General features: G+C 41.1%; 1 long non-coding RNA gene across 1 annotated transcript in view; it reads right to left on the bottom strand.

Annotated features, from left to right (window-relative positions):
- Positions 1–2,756: 2,756 nt before the first annotated feature.
- Positions 2,757–16,548, bottom strand: part of LOC145528920 (uncharacterized) — a 36,932-nt gene continuing 23,140 nt past the window's right edge. The window contains exons 2-6 of the long non-coding RNA XR_014070791.1: positions 8,932–9,040; positions 7,903–8,015; positions 6,131–6,949; positions 3,715–3,860; positions 2,757–3,296 (exon numbers count right to left, since the gene is read on the bottom strand). This is a non-coding gene — a long non-coding RNA (uncharacterized LOC145528920). The remainder of the gene's footprint in view (positions 3,297–3,714; positions 3,861–6,130; positions 6,950–7,902; positions 8,016–8,931; positions 9,041–16,548) is intronic.

Raw genomic sequence — 16,548 nt, 5'->3', positions numbered from 1 at the left:
TGGTTCCTGAGCATGGATCCTCTATTGCATCTAGACTACAGGAGACCAGGATTCCACCATTTAAAATAGGCCATAGCCTCAGGATCATATGTAAAGTTCAGAATTCTTTCCTTTGTTAGTCACTCAAACGCGTCCGATTCTTTGTGACCCCATGGACTGTAGCCTGCTAGGCTCCTCTGTCCATGGGATTCTCCAGGCCCAATAGTGGAGTGGATAGTGATTCCCTTCTCCACGGGATGTTCCCCAGCCAGGAATCGAACCCAAGTCTCCAGCATTACAAGTAGATTCTTCACTGTCTGAGCCACCAGGAAAGCCCCTATTCTTTCCTTTACTGGCTTTTAAAGTTTAATTTACATTGAATAGACATACAAAAGGTAGGAAAAGGCAAAAACACTTCCTCCTATCTCCCAGTCCCTCCCATCCAAACTCACCAGAATCCTTTCTTTAAATTAATATATCTTTGGAGGAATTTTAGATATACAGAAAATTTGAGTGGACCATATAGAGTTTCTGTATATCCCTTCATATCCCTTCCCAACCTCGCCCTCCTATTACCATCTTGCACTGCTTTGGTATATATGTTGCAAATGATGCTCCAATACTGATACATTATTATTAGCTAAAGATCATAGTTTACATTAGGCTTCACTCAGTCTTGTATGTTCTGTGGGTTTTGGCAAATGTATAAAGACATGTATCCACCATTAGGCATCATAGGGAATAGTTTCACTGCCCTAAATATCCCCTGTGTTTGGACCTCAATGTTCGGTGCAGCACTATTTACCATAGCTAGGACATGGAAGCAGCCTAAATGTCCATCGACGGGTGAATGGATAAAGATGCCGTGATACATATACACAATGGAATATTACTCGGCTGTAAAAAGGAACACATTTGAGTCAGTTCTAGTGAGGTGGGTGAACCTAGAGCCTATTATACAGAGTGAAGTAAGTCAGAAAGACAAATATTGCATGTTAATGCATATATATGGAATCTAGAAAGATGGTACTGATAATCCTATTTGCAGGGCAGCAGTGGAGACGCAGACATAGAGAACAGACTTACGGACGTGGCAGGGGGAAGGAAGGAGATGGTGGGATGAATGGAGAGATTACCATGGAAACATATACACCGCCATATGTAAAATAGATGTCCGGTGGGAATTTGCTGTATGACTCAGGGAACTCAAACCTAGGCTCTGCAACAACCAAGAGGGATGGGAAGGGTGGGAAGTGGGAGCAAGGTTCAAGAGGGAGGCGACATATGTCTACCTATGACTGACTTATGTTGATGTATGGCAGAAAGCAATGCAATATTGCAAAGCAATTATCCTTCAGTTAAAAATGAATAAATTTAAAAGTGAAAAAAAGTAAAAAAAAAAACAAAAAAACAACCCTGTGTTCTACCTATTCATCCTTCTCTCCCCATGAAGCCTCTAGCAACATCTGGGGTTTTTACTGTCCCTAGAGTTTTGCCTTTTCTCATGTCATATAGTTGGAATTATATACAGTACATGTAAGTTTCCTCCGTGTCTGTCTACGAGCTCATTTCTTTTCATTGTCGCATGACAATCCACTGTCTGGTTGTGCCATGGTTTGTTTATCCAGTCATTTACTGAAGGACAACCTGAAAAGTACTAAGTCTTGCCAATTATGAATACAGCTGCTATATATGCTCATATGCAAAGTTTGGTGTGGACATAAACCTTCAACCCATATGAATAAATATCATTGCTAGATAATACAAAAAGAGGGTGTTTAGTTTTGTAAGAAATTGCCAGACTGTCTTTCAACCCAATGTGTCTCTTGTAGTTTTAAATGACATATTAGTTAGGTCCTATTACATAACAGGTCGTTAAGCAAATATGGAGACCTAGGCACTGCCAACAGCTCCTGGTGGACCCAAGGCAAGAGGGGTCCTCTCCATTTGGAGGAACAAAGAGTCTCTTAAGACCATGAACTTGATCGAGCTACAGGGCTTCATGTCTTGCCTTTGTAACTTACTTGCTCTGTGACCTCAGGTATGTCGCTTAACCTTGCCATGCTTCTGTTACCTCAACTGAAATTAACTTGGTAATAGTACCCAAATGCTAGAGTTCAGAGGATTACCTGAGCTATCTCATGCATGTCTTAGTATCACTTGGTAAAAGTGCTCAATAAATGTTCGTTATTCCTATATCTTATTAGGAAAAAAACAGGATCACTTCCATCACTACCACTACCTGCTCAACATATAGCCAGTATATTTTTTAGTGATGGATTTGGGTAACACTTCAGTCAGGTACACCAAAGACAGAACAGCTGATATACTGTGAAATCTGGTGAGGGAAAAAAAATGTGCAGCAGCTAAAATAAAAGGGAGTCAAAACTAGAAAGGAAATGTCTTTAAATGCAGAGGTTTTGGTCCACAGAATAAATCCTCTCTTTCTTCCCTAGCCCTTGACTCCCAACACTGTCTTGTTGGCTCAGAATCCTCTCGGGTAAGTTCTTGGTTATGAAATGCCCTCTTTCTGGTGACCTGCCAAAGCTGCTCCGCAGACTCCCAGGCTAGCCTGGCACTGCTGGTGGTGAGCAGCCTTCTAACCCTGAGGGCCTGACTAATGCATGTGCATGTTCCTTCTCAGACAATTCTTCAGGCAGCAGGAGGAGGGCCATTAAGCAATCCACGTGGTAATTTCTTTTTTCTATTTCCTTGGGCAGTTCTTCTAGGATGACTTAATGATATGTGCTAACAATGAAAGATAAAGGCACCGTAGCTGTATCTCTTCATACTTGGGTTTATTTTGGAAATTAACAAACAAACAAAAAAAAGAAATTCTCTCCTGTGCTTTCTTGATGAATAATCCATGGCTCCCACAATGCCCTCACACTAGTGGAAATGGAAACATCTGAGGGCTTCTACGAGCTGATTTGCCTTCATGATATCAGATAACTAGTTTTCCTGTTTTAACTGCATGAGCAGGGTTTAGGTGTCACGAGGTCAGAGCGCATGGAATTTTTTTTTAAACTTAGGGTAAACAATGAAACCCGATAACTTATTCAGGGCATATGGCTCAAGAACAAGCAGTCACTAATATGAGTCATATCGCATTAATAAAGCATGACACTAAGGGCATATTTGGATCAAAATATTTCAGAGTAACTGTAAAACTGAAATATGACAAGAGAGCTCAGAATCCTACTTAGGAATTACAAAGAGGTGGGTTTGAAAAGTTGGACCGTAGGACATGTGGGTCTGCCGGAGTCTTCCACAGGGATGCTGACAGCCAAGTATTAAGTCTGTTTAGCCCATCAGTCCTGTGGGAAGAACAGGAAGATGGCAGAAGATCAGAATGAGCAGAGTCTTTCTCAATCGGCCCTTCCACACCCACTCAAGTGTCTTGCAGCGCCTGGCAGAGCTTAATAGAGTCATGAGAAAAAGGAAGAACAAAGGAAAAGGAAAGAATCGGCCCCAGGGAGACTTCTCTCACTCTAAATTTGCTTTGGATGTTATGAGGTGCAGGGAAATCTTTCTAGATTTTCTAGAACCTTCTGTGCTTTAAGGTCCAGCCTGGTGAGTTTGGGAAATGATTAACAGCATGGGAATTAAGAATCAGACCATAGAAAACAACTTGAAGTTCTGACTCCACCCCGCACTAGTCCCATGACACTGAGCAGTTCCTCTCTAAGCCTGGGCTTTCTTGGTTGTGAAACAGAAATAATAATAGCAACATACCTCCTCCAGCTGCTGTAAGGATCACAGAAAATCAGTGCGTGGCACAGTCTCATGCATAGTGAGTGCTCAATCTAGCTCGTTGCCGCACTGTTGTTGTCATCATTGGTATTTTGAGTCAACTACCCCAGTTATGGATACTTTTTTATCTGGAACAGGAAATAGGCAGGAAAGAAGTTAGTAGTAGCAGGGTTCAGGCATGGACACGCGAGCTGAGCATTTCAGCATCCTTAGATGCCACCAGCTGTGCTTGCTCCATTATTTAATTCAGTTCAGCAAGTGTGTTTTGAGTTCCTTCTCTGTAGAAGATTCAGGAAAAAGTTCAAGAGTGTTCTGGGAGCCAGGGGACACAGTAATGTTCCTGCCTCACAAAGGGGTATTTCACAAATGTGCCTGTCCAGTTAGTGCTGAAATTGGACAGAGTCTTTCAAAATATCAGATTGGCCTCTTTGAATCTGAATTAACACACACATGATCCTGACCCCTATTCTCCTTCTCCCACAAATATAGATAGATATAGATATAGACATAGTATTAGTATGAAAAGTGAAAGTGTTAGTTTCTCAGTCTTGTCTGACTCTTTGCAACCCCATGGACTGTAGCCCATCAGACTCCTCTGTCCATGGAGTTCTCCAGGCAAGAATACTGGAGTGGGTTGCTGTTCCCTTCTCCAGGGGATCTTCCCAACCCAGAGATCGAACCTGGGTCTCCTGCATTGCAGGCAGATTCTTTACCGTTTGAGCCACCAGGGAAGCCCAATAATACAGTATTATAATGATAAGTATAGTATAATATTATAGTTAGTATAGTATAAAACAATTTCAGTTTAAAATCCCTTCTAAGTTAAAATTTAAATATCAACTAACTGATTAAATATGTCTAAGCAAAAGAGTTTTTTTCCTAAATATCCTTTGAGGAAAACATGGTTCCAAATGTTTAAACACTATGTCAACCTAAAGCTTCCCTGCTGGCTCAGATGGTAAAATGTCTGCCTACACTGCGGGAGACCGGGGTTCAATCCCTGGGTTGGGAAGATCTCCTGGAGAAGGAAACGGCAACCCACTCCAGTATTCTTGCCTGGAAAATCCCATGGATGGAGGAGTCTGGTAGGCTACAGTCCACGGGGTCACAAAGAGTCAGACACGACTGAGCGACTTCACTTTCAGCCTATAAAGCATGAAGGCCCTGGTCCCATTCTGCTTGGCTCTGAACCCAAAGTATTTGTCAGCCTCAGTGAGAGCATGGATGAGTCATGCCTCTTTAATGATTTGGCATATAACTTCTGCTTCAATTTTTAATTTTTTTGGTGTAAAAGAATATCAAGGTAAGAAACTGAATGGTGGCCTATGACCCTTCACTGACTCTCCCAACCAAATGTCAGAATATATTCTTACATTTGCAGACTAGAACCTGTACCTTAGATATCTCTCCTAACCACTTGCCTTCATTAGGTCAGAAAAAAACAAAATTAGGGGCTCAATTAAGATAGATAAGCAGGGTGGTAAACTGAGATGCTGAACTCATTCATGAAGAGTATATGGAAGAGGCTGGGGGCTCAAATTGCCTTCTTGATGTCCAGTAAGTCACAACTCCACATGGCAGAACTGTGCTGGGCTCCCAGGAGGCCTAGTCTAGCAAGTTGTCTTTTCCACTTGAAGCTGAGTGGCCTTTGGTCACCTGTCAGTCATGGAGATGTGGATGGATGCATGGAGGTCCACTGGGCCTTTTGTCTTCAGGTGCAGTCAGAGCAATTACTTTTCTGCACCAATGGGAGGATGGGCAGGGGGATCTTAAATGTGATCTTTATTTTTTAAACTTAATTTTATCTTTAATTGGAGGATAATTACAATATTGTGGTGGTTTCTGCCACACATCAACATGAATCAGCCATAGGTGTACACACATTCCCTCCCCTCTTGAAACTCCCTCCCACCTCCCTCCCCACCCCACGTCTCTAGGTTGTCACAGAGCACCGGCTTTGGGTTCCCAGCAAATTCCCCCTGGCTCTCTGTTTTGCAGATGGTTATGTATATGTTTCAGTGTTGCTCTCTCAAATCATCCCACCCTCTCCTTCCCCCACTGTGTCCAAAAATCTGTTCTTTACGTCTGCATCTCCTTTGCTGCCTTGCAAGTTGGATCATCAGGGCCATTGTTCTAGATTTCATATGTATGTGCTAATATACAGTATTGGTCTTTCTCTTTCTGACTTAATGTCACCCTGTATGATAGGCTCTAGGCTCATCCACCTATTAGAACTGACTCAAATGTGCTCCTGACTCTGATCTTTGATTTCCACTCATCAACAGACTGATCCTCCCCCTGCGTGGGAAAGTGAAACCATTAAATTTTATGACTGTTGTGGTTTTTACTACCAAAAAAAAAAAAAGGTTTGCAAGTTAGAATGAAAAGTACTACATACCTGGAAAGGTGTTTTCTGTGGTATCTCTCAGTTGTATGTGCCTGATCCTGAAAGGAGTGCCCTTAAAGAAAAACAATCTCTCCTCACCAGGTGAGCCTCTGCTAGTCTCCAAATAGAGTAATGGCCATTACACCCAGCTAGTCTGCCAGGCTGCCCATATCCCATCTTGTGGTCCCTATCCAGGGAGAGGGATGCATGGATATAAATGTTTGCTTTATTCTTGAATCTCTAATGTCCTCTTTTCTGAAGTTCTGAAGCTACTTCAAAAGACTTTATTGTAATTATTTGAACTCAAACTAATCTTGATGAGATTTAGGGAAAAGAACACCTTCTTTAGTTACTGTCTTTAGTTTTGCTTCCAAAGCAACAGCTGGCCCTCCGAGCCCTGGTGTCCTTCCTCAGGAGTGAACTCTCCCCTGGAACCCTGCCCCCCAGCCCTCCCACGCCCTGCAGCAACCCAGCCCTCCTGCCCGCCTGGACTTCTCTCAGCTTGTCTGCCACGAGCTCTGTCTGTTTCACAGATGACCTTTTCTCTTCCCAACTCCTTCTTCCGGCTCGCTTCTGCTCATCCCTTGAGCATCAGTTTGAACACGGCTCCCCACAGGAAGTCTTCACATCTCGGACAGTGGCTCTTTACCCATGCTCCCGATTCCTGGACGATGACTTCTCAGGCACTTCATGTAATTGCTTTTTTTTTTTTTTTTCATGTAATTGCTTTTTGACTGCAGTTCTCCTCCTCTGAGTTCAGAGACTATTTCTGTTTTACTATTGTATCCTAGAACCCAGTACAATGTGTACACGTGGTAGGTGCTCAATAATCTTTGATGGAAATAAAAGAGAGAGAAGATACGGGAGGAGAGAGAGAGGAAGGAAGGGAAGGAAGGAGGGAGGGGAGAACATGAGAGAAAGGGCAAAAAAGCATCACTGCAGAGGCATTTCTGATTTGTCATACCTCCTCCTCTGTCATCTCCTCCTCGCGGAAGCACCATTAAGCAAAGCAAAATTAAAATCATCCTTGCCTCAGTATGTACTCCAATTTGATGTGTATTTTTTTTTTTGGTCCTTCTGGGTCCTGCCTCCACGATTTAGATATACAATTTCAAAGCCAATTTACTCAACAAGCACAAAGCATATTGTCTCTCTCATATACACCTCAGTAAATAAATGACAAAATATGTTTTGTTAAGATACAGTTTTTTCACTTAAGGTTGGAAAGTCTTACACAAGTTGTCTTGTCATCAGATAAGTCCAACTTGACAGTGGCATTACAAAACTACAACACTAGAAATAATATTATTTGGGCGTGAAGGTGGAGATGAGGTGTATCCTGGCAAAAATCTAGAGAAAACTGTGGAGTTTGAGTAGTTAGAGATTGTATTATCATTTGATTTCACGAGTAACTAATGTTTGAGGTTTCCATTTATTTAAAGAAATAGATGCCTAGTGTTTTAAATAAAAAGAAGGCTTGACCCCCCCACCCCCTTCCATGAGCTGTAGAAATTAGAACAAAGATGTGTCAAAGCCCCTTTAGGTCATTCGTACAGGATAAAAAAAAAAAAAATCCCAGGGCGTATAATGCTATAAAAGAGAATATTGCACTGTATGTGGATATGAACTAGACAAAAATTTTTCAAAGCAACTTTCTGTTGTCTTCCATGAATTTCCCTTTTTTGTGTGCAGAGAAGATAGATATGAGAGAGCACAGTACAACAGCATTATGGAGAATAATACATGTTCATCTGCGTTATTGTCTCTATTTCTCACTTTCTCACCTGCAGGCATGTAGTTCAGGGATGGCAGAGCTCCAGAGCAGGGCAAGAAATTGAGTGCAGGGTAGATTCACTCATGACGAGAGATTTCAAAAGTTAAAATTACAGAGTCAGGGCTGGAAAATAAGAGAGATTTACTTAGGTATTAAAGATAGGTACTGGGCAGTAAAACTGATAGATCCTTATTACATTGTCCCATAAGAGACTGGGCCACTCAGAGAAGTTAATGCTAAGGAAATTTAAAGCAAGTTAGAGGAAATACTTCTTCATCTGGTAGAATTCATTCTGAGAAATTTGCTGCCAGCGGCGGTCATAAAATCAATCACTGGGTTGCATTTTTCCAAAGTGTAGAATAATATATTACCCACTCTTCTGACTAGTTGGGGAAGATAAAAGCAATCAATTCACCTGTTCCTAGAAGATCACAGTTGATTACAAGTGGGGTCAGCATAAAGATGTCCCCCACACTTGATCAGGATAATTAGAAGGTGTTTGCCCACGCTCACATGTCCTAGAGGAAACGTCGAAATATGATGCAAAGCTCAAATGACCTGATCTAATATGACAAATGTTTGTTGACAGGGACAAAAAATTAAACAATGGAAAAAAAAAACTATTCTAGGAACTAATTATAGATATTTCTAAAATATTTTTCATAAAAACATTTTTCTGATACTATACATGCAACATGATGCTTTTGTTTTTCAATTTGATTTGCTTGACTAGTACTGTCAGAGTAAATCTGCCAAACTTGAAAACAGTTAGCAAGCATGACTTTATTTTTCCCAAGAGAGGGTAGAGTTTAGCCAGAAGTTATACATGCACTGGAAATGTTAGCAAGGCAATGTCAATTCTGAGGTTGTCATGTAGAAGCTCAGTAACAAATCCCCTGGATGAAGGCATCGCAGTTTAAAATTAGCCTTTTTATGGAATCTGTTCCACTCTTTTAACATTTTTTTTTCTTGAAATTTTAGTGTATTCTCTAGAATTTCACTTTTTGCTACAACTCATGTATCAAAAGTCGTACTGTACCTTTGACATCTTAACATACGAACTTCTAAACAAGACACCCAAAAAGGCATTGTTGGAAGTATGGCTGGAGCCTGCATTTTCATTTGGGGACAAAAGAGTGTAACACAATCTACAAAAAAAAAAAGAGAGAGAGAGAGAGAAATTGTGCTAAAAATTGCAAAGTAAAATAAAATCCTGAATAAGTAATAATAAAAGCGGATCTTGAATTTCAGCATAGTGTAGCCATGCTGAAAAGGCAAAGAAAAGTCATCGTTGTCACCTCCTGGAAACCAGGAAATGTTACTGACTTTAACGGACAGTGACCTGTCTAGTTTCATTACTCAAGTTAAAAAAAAAGAAAAGCAAAAGTAAAGATAAAAGGTATCTGGAAGTTCTTTCATGATAAACCTCCATAACTTGCAATAGTAGCTATAAGCTGAGCTTAAGAACGTCATTATTTTCATAAGCATGTCTTATTAAAACATTGTCCTGACCAAAAACTTGAATAATGAAAGAGTAAATGCCGTATATGAATTTCAGGAGAGTTTTCTATAGTTGCCATGGCACTGTTGGAAGCTCTATAGGAATTCCTGAATCGGCTCACGGAACAGCTTACTCCTACAAGCACTCCTTGTGGTGGGGACGTTCCCCGGATTCAGCCTCCCTCAGATTCAGTCCCGAGGAAGCCATCAGCTGAGTGCCTTGGGCAGGTCATTTCACTCCCCTTGTCTCAATATCCTTATCTATAAAGTGGGTACAACAATAGTGCCTATACCACAGGATTGTTTAAATCGATCTAAAGTAACTAAAACTGTGCCTGGTATATCACAGAGTGCTCAGTCATTGTTATTTTCTTTCAATCCCTTGAAAATATGGGTTTTAAAGGGCATCATCTTTCCCCGGCTTCCCTTGTGGCTCAGCTGGTAAAGAATCCGCCTGCAATGTGGGAGACCTTGGTTCGATCCCTGGGTTGGGAAGATCCCCTGGAGAAGGGAAAGGCTACCCACTCCAGTATTCTGCCTTGGAGGATTCCATGGGCTACAGTCCATAGGGCTGCAAAGAGTTGGACATGACTGAGCGACTTTCACTTCACTCTCTCTCCCCTGGGAGAGAATGGGACATCAAAGGCCATTTCTTCCTTTGTGGAGTTGGGTGTAGGAATGGGAGAAGTTTCCATGGTTACACTCTCTCTCCTCATTCTGGTCCCTACCCTTTTTCCTGCCTTCTTTCCTGCCAGTGTGAAGTGAAAACGTTAGTCATTCAGTCATGTCTGACTCTTTGTGACCCCAAGCTCCTCTGTCCATGGAATTCTCCAGGCAAGAATACTGGAGTGGATAGACATTCCCTTCTCGAGGGGATCTTCCTGACGCAGGGATCAAACCTGGGTCTCCTGCATTGCAGGCAGATGCTTCACCCTCTGAGCTGCCAGGGAAGCCGGCTTGCTCCTTAAATTCTGAGCTCCTTGATCCCGCTAAATTTGCTCACTCCTCACAGTCCTTGCATCTCTTCTTCTGTTGGCCCAGAGTGGTTGCCTCTTTTCTCCCCCCACCAAATCCTGATGTGGCTGATTCACACTCATCCTCCAGCCCTCTCCTTGGATGTCATCATCCTGGAGAATCCCCCTCACGCCAAATCTGCACTCGGTGCTCCCGTAGACATGCTCACAGGCCCCATCTTTTAGTCACCACCTCTTATTTTCTGCTGACTCTCTGCCTCCACCATTAGACTAAAAACTCCCCTTGGCAGAAAGCTGGATCCTCCGTGGACCAGTGCTCCTCATCACTGAGCTCCAGTCCTGACACACTGGGCGACAGAAAACATCAAGACCGACAGGAAAGCCTGCCCCTTTTCAGGAACATACTTCCTATTTCCCTTTGCATTTACTCTACAAAATCACTTGCTGATGAGGCTCTGCTCAAAAGAAATGGATGCTCGGGCTATCATATTCAAAGCCAGTGTTACAGAAGAACCATGTTGGGGCTGCATGGAAATAATTGGCCTACCTTTTATAAAACAAACACTGGGAAAATCTATAATGCAGCCTGAGCTGCGAAAAGTTCAAAACAAAGTAAAAGGGGAGAAATAACTTTCTTTGAGGTTTATTTAATCTGAAAAACAGGACTCCAATGGGTGCTAGTGTTGTTTACATTAGTCTAAATTGTTTAATCATATTGCAGAATTTATACTTATCTCCTAGAATATGCAGGGTAGAATTAACCTTATAATCTGTTGAGTACAAATAACTAACACTTGGCTTTATAGTGGATGATCAGAAAGGCAAAAAAGATAGATCAAAAAATCAGATGCAAGCATGGTGAGGTAAAAGACAGATTCAGACAATTTGCTCTCATGTTCTACCCATACCTAAAAGATGTAGTTAATAGAGGCATAAGCATGGAGTAATCCAGATGAATGATTCAAATCTTTATTTCTCTTTGTGAATGAAGGTTAAATAAGCGTTTAGAGATATATGATGAGAACAATACCTAGAATATTGAAGCATGAATTTACATACAGAGCCTTTGCTAAGCACTGTCCACATATTATTTTATTTAATCATCACAAGAATCCTGAGGTATGGAATGGTTAAAACAATACAGTTGAATAATTTGAGGCTAAATGATTAAGAAACTTGCCCAAAGTCATACAACTAACAATCAGCAGTCAGTCCTCAAATCCTTGTTCATTTGATTCCGAAGTTTTTTCCTCGAACCTTCCAGTGAACACTACGGCCCTCACTCAAACTCAGATTCAAGATGTAGTGGGAAAAACCTGAGGTCTGGACTCCAAAAACTCACAGTAGTCATCAGTTTGAGCAGATTACTCCATCTCTGTTTCATTAGTTTTGATGGGAGAAAAGTAATATTCTTATCTGTCCTTCCTGCCTTCCAGAGTGCTCATGATGATCAACTGAGGTGGTGTACATGCAAGAACTTAGGAAGCAGGAGCGTGCTATACAAATATCAGTTGATAGAGTTTATTTATAAGCATAGCCTGTTGATGGATTTGTATCAGTTTAGTTGGTATTTAGGAAATATTTTATGTATGATGGTTGCAAATGAGTTCCACCAAAACTAGATATGATAAGCAGATGAAAATGATGGACTTTGCCCACAGAGATAAATGGACATGTTTTGTAGAGGGAAATGGTTGTCCCATAACTGCACTCCTGGCTTGGGGCACCAGTAATTGGCATTTTGAGAAAGTTAGAACATCAAAGATAAGGTTCCTCCTCTTAGGAAGAGGAAGGCAGTTGTACTTGGGATCAGCACTTGCTTACAAATTAAACAAAGGTAAATCCATTTGAATAACAGGGAGCAGGGCAATTGAAAAGCAATCTTATCTAAAGAATAGACCAGCATCTCCATGTTTATTTACCTGGAGAAGACTGATCACTTACAAACTTTAAAAATTTTGTTTTATAGCTTATAGACCTCCCCCCCCAATATAGTTTTCTGTAAAAAAAAAAAAAATGTGAAAATTATTATCAACTTCTATCACATGTGTAAAGCTCTGGGAAACTGTAGTGTTAAAGAGAAGAAGGTAACTTGAGGTCTGACTTGATCTATCAGATTTGTCCACCTGTCCTTAGCATCCTAGCTCTCTTTGCTTTCAACATAAAATAACACCCTTGGCGGTAATAATCTATTTTTCTCTCCTGCATTTGTTGAGTACTCGAGAATATAGTTGAGTACTGGAATAGATATGTGTAATTTTTCTCTGCCCAGCATCCATTCCTTCTTTATGTAATAGAAGCTGGATTTTCTGTTAAGATACCACCTCTTTTCTGTATCTCAGTCCTTAAGGTTTAAATAGAGCTGACTCCACCCACTGGGTCCACCAGTTGACAGATAACTGAGACCTGACCAATCAAAACGATGGTGACTTTTCCAACGCTGGGCATGAGACCCAATCAAACCTATGGTTATTAACCCTGAAATGTTTGATGCAACTACCAAGAAAAAAAAAAAAGCTAAATTACAAAGCTATAATTTTTGAGGTACTAGTGGCCATCTTTGCTGCCACTTGAAAAGAATCTACTTGAGAATGACGTCAATACAAAGAAAAGCAGAATCAAATGATAAAAAATCATTTCCTAGGGGTATTATTTGCACACTTAGCTTTTCCCTCTTCTTTTCCATCACCGGAGGTAATACATTCTTTTTTTTGATCAAGCCAGTTTCTACCCTGGTTCTATTAGCTGCAACTGGAAGCAAGCATTATTATTTCTATTAGTTGCAACCATTAGCCCAAGGAGATGTATCAGTTGTACAAAATTTCTATGTATGACATATACTGTCTATCAGTACTCTGAAAGCTTCTAAGGAATAGGAAGTAGATATAGAAAGAGAAATTGTAGAGCTGAGTTTACTTCGTTTGTTTCATATTCCTTCTTTGCTCTTGATTATCCCAGAATATTGAGTAATAAGTAACAGCAAACATGCGTATAGTATATGGAATATGAGGGGTATTCTTTTAATCCCATGTCTTAGTTGTATTATTATTCCCAACTAAGGAAAACAAAAAGAGCAAAAAAAAAATTTTGTATTTCAGAAGGGTATTGGAGACATAAGTTGAGCCTCAGTGTAACACCCTCCAGATGTCAAAGTGTGTTATATTTTTCACAACATAAGAATCTAGCAAAAGCATCCAAGGTTAAGAGTCAAATTATGCTCCTCCTCCTCCCACGGAAAAGCTGTTGAAGCTTGGAGAAAGTAATCTAACTATTTATTTTACACCAGGAAATCCACAATGCTAGGAACAAGATGGAAGCAAACCAGCTCGTGCTTCAGTACCAGTTTTGAAAATCACAGCTTTGAATTTTAGTCCCAGGGTCACACTAACTGGCTGTGTGAGCTTGTGTGCGTATTCTCATTGCCTTGGGTATCTTTAAAATTAAGTCAGTGACACCCAACCTCCTTATTTCTCGTACATTATGTGTAAAGTACATGAGAAAAGATACTTGAAAATGACTTCAGAAGTTTGTGTCTAAGTACATACAGGATATTGTTACTACTTGAGTTTAAAAAAAAAATAATTGCTTTTGCTTAAGTAAGAAAAAGAAAACTCTTGACTAGTGAGATACGGCCTGGAACTCCTCTAAGCCACAAGCAGAAAATAAACTTTGCCTGGCATATGGTAGAAAAGGATAATTTAAAAATCACAGCAAGGTCATCATCTTTCATTCACACCTGATGATTGACTCTTCATATGCTATGTGCTGTCACTTCAGTCATGTCCGAATCTTTGCAGCCCCATGAACTGTCATCTACCAGGCTCCTCTGTCCATGGAATTCTCCTCCTCCAGGGGATCTTCCTGACCCAGGGATCGAACCCACATCTCCTGCATTGGCAAGCAGGTTCTTTACCACTAGTGCCACCTGTCAGTGTGCCGTTATTTTCCACAGAGGAAGGGGTTAACTACTGCAAAAATAACAGCAGGAATAATAGCCAGGATCAAAAGAGTTGAGTTCTAGTACTGACTCTGTCACTGGCTTATTTTGTGACCTAGGACACAGCCCCTTCCCGTCCTTGGTTGTCCTGAAGGGATTAAATTTGGAATGTGGTAGACAACACCGACACTCACCAATATCTGGCTTTCTGCTGCTTTCCAACCACCTAAAAGACTGTATTTTCCAGACTCCTGGTAGTTATGCTTAGCCAGATGACTAGTTCTGGTCAACAGGGTATGAGAAGAAAGACCAAACGCAACTTCTGGTCATGAAGCCTGGTACTCTCTTCCCCTGCTGCAGCCACAGAGGATGCCATTAATTCAAGTGAAAGCGTTAGTCACTCAGTTGTGTCCAATTCTTTACGATCCCATGGACCGTAGCCCACCAGACTCCTCTGTCCATGGAATTCTCCAGGCAAGAACACTGGAGTGGGCTGCCATTCCCTTCTCCGGGGATTAATTCAGGGTGGTCCAGCAACAGATAGTAGAGCCTCCATCATCTTGGGCTCTGTGTAGGTACATGGAACAGAATCCCCTTTCCAACCTGCCACTGATATGTAGAAAAAAGCCTTTGTTCTGTTAAATCACTAATACTTTAGTGCTAATTTGTTACAGCAGCATAATCTAGTTTATCCTTAGAAATAAAATAATTTCCATGTTTTCTCTAAACTCTCATTGATACAATTGCCATGCTGTATGTTTTCTAGGCTGAGATAATGGATTTAGAGCAAAAAGAAGCTATGAATCCCACAGATCTTCTAGGATGTTTTTTTATAAGTTTCAAGGAGATATAGAGATATAAAGATAAGGAAAGGCTCCATGGAGTTTCTCTATCCCTAGGAGGGGGCATTCTACAGAATTTCCTCGATTATGCTTTCCAATTCTTCCCACCGGGACTTTTAAAAAGTTAAAAGGTGTGTTTTATCTTAGTAAATTTCAAAGACAAATGGGAGTCACACTCGGAAGACACATGTTAATGTAAAAGGGAACAGAACAAAAAACAAACAAAAAAAAAGTGAACACAAGAGAAATGTAGCTTTAATATCATTAGATGCTACATTTAATTTGTTAGTCATATTTATTTGCAGATGTGTCCCAAAGGGCTTGAATAATATTCTAGTGGGATCTACCTATGAACTCACTTGCTTGGCAAATTCCAAAGTGCCTCTACAATGGAAGCACACAACATGAGTGAGAAGAGAAGAATGAGAGGAAGCAGCATAGCTCCAGACCCATTCCTGGTTTTCTTCTCTCCTCCCAGAGTGGGAGGTAGAGAGAAGAGAAAGAGATGGGGGACATTTGAGGGAGATTATAGGGATGGGTGAGGACAGAAGAAGAAAGTGGCCAAGTGACAAGACTTCACAAGATAAAGAGAAAAGGAGAAGAGAATATGCAGGCAAATGCAGACAATTTCAAGCACGGCCAAGACAAGGGGAAGCAGCTAGCGGTGAGTGAGAGAACCACTTCTTCACTTGCCTCTCAGTAAACAGCCTTGAAATCTTCTGGCTGAACTATTTCTGCAATGGCCCAGGTAGCTCAAACCTCAGAATTGCAGCTTAGAGATATGCAAGACCAACCATCAAGGTCACACTGATAGTGCAAGAGGAGCCTCCAAATGCATTTGGTCAAAAGAAACCAGTCAAAAGCTAGAACCTAAGGAGAAAGAACACCTAACGGAAAGCCACATGGAGCAGAAAGAACAGTAGCGTGAGTGTTCAGCATCTTCCACAGCGTCCATCCTTAAAGACTGCAGATGTGCCCATGCCCCCTTTATCTCATCTTACCAGGCTCCGCCTAGAACAGCAGATGAATCCAACCATGTCCTAATTATACCCCATGACTCCATATTTTCAGATGATCCCAATATGTCACACATGGTAAAGAACCTCATAGGGAGGTTCATGTGAGCAGGAAAGTGGCCTCACCATGTAGGAGACATGACAATTCATCATAAGAAAAGGAGACAACAATTTTTGAAGGATTTACTACCTGCCAGGAAGTGGACTAAACCTTTCACCAGTTTTATCTGTTTTAAAATCCTGCATCATACTCTTTGCTTGCTTAATGTGTGGATGAGATTTCAAAGGATTAAACGAGTTCCCTAAGTTCTCACAACTGGTAAATGGAAGAGGTGGGGTTCTGAGCCAGGTCATCTGACCCAAAAGGCAGCTCAGGACACATGTCAC

Source organism: Giraffa tippelskirchi, chromosome 12, assembly GCF_054371585.1.
Source record: "Giraffa tippelskirchi isolate mGirTip1 chromosome 12, T2T-mGirTip1v1.2.pri, whole genome shotgun sequence".
Classification (NCBI taxonomy): domain Eukaryota; kingdom Metazoa; phylum Chordata; class Mammalia; order Artiodactyla; family Giraffidae; genus Giraffa; species Giraffa tippelskirchi.
The sequence above is the reverse complement of the archived record's forward strand: the minus strand, read 5'-3'. Positions and strand labels throughout refer to the sequence as shown.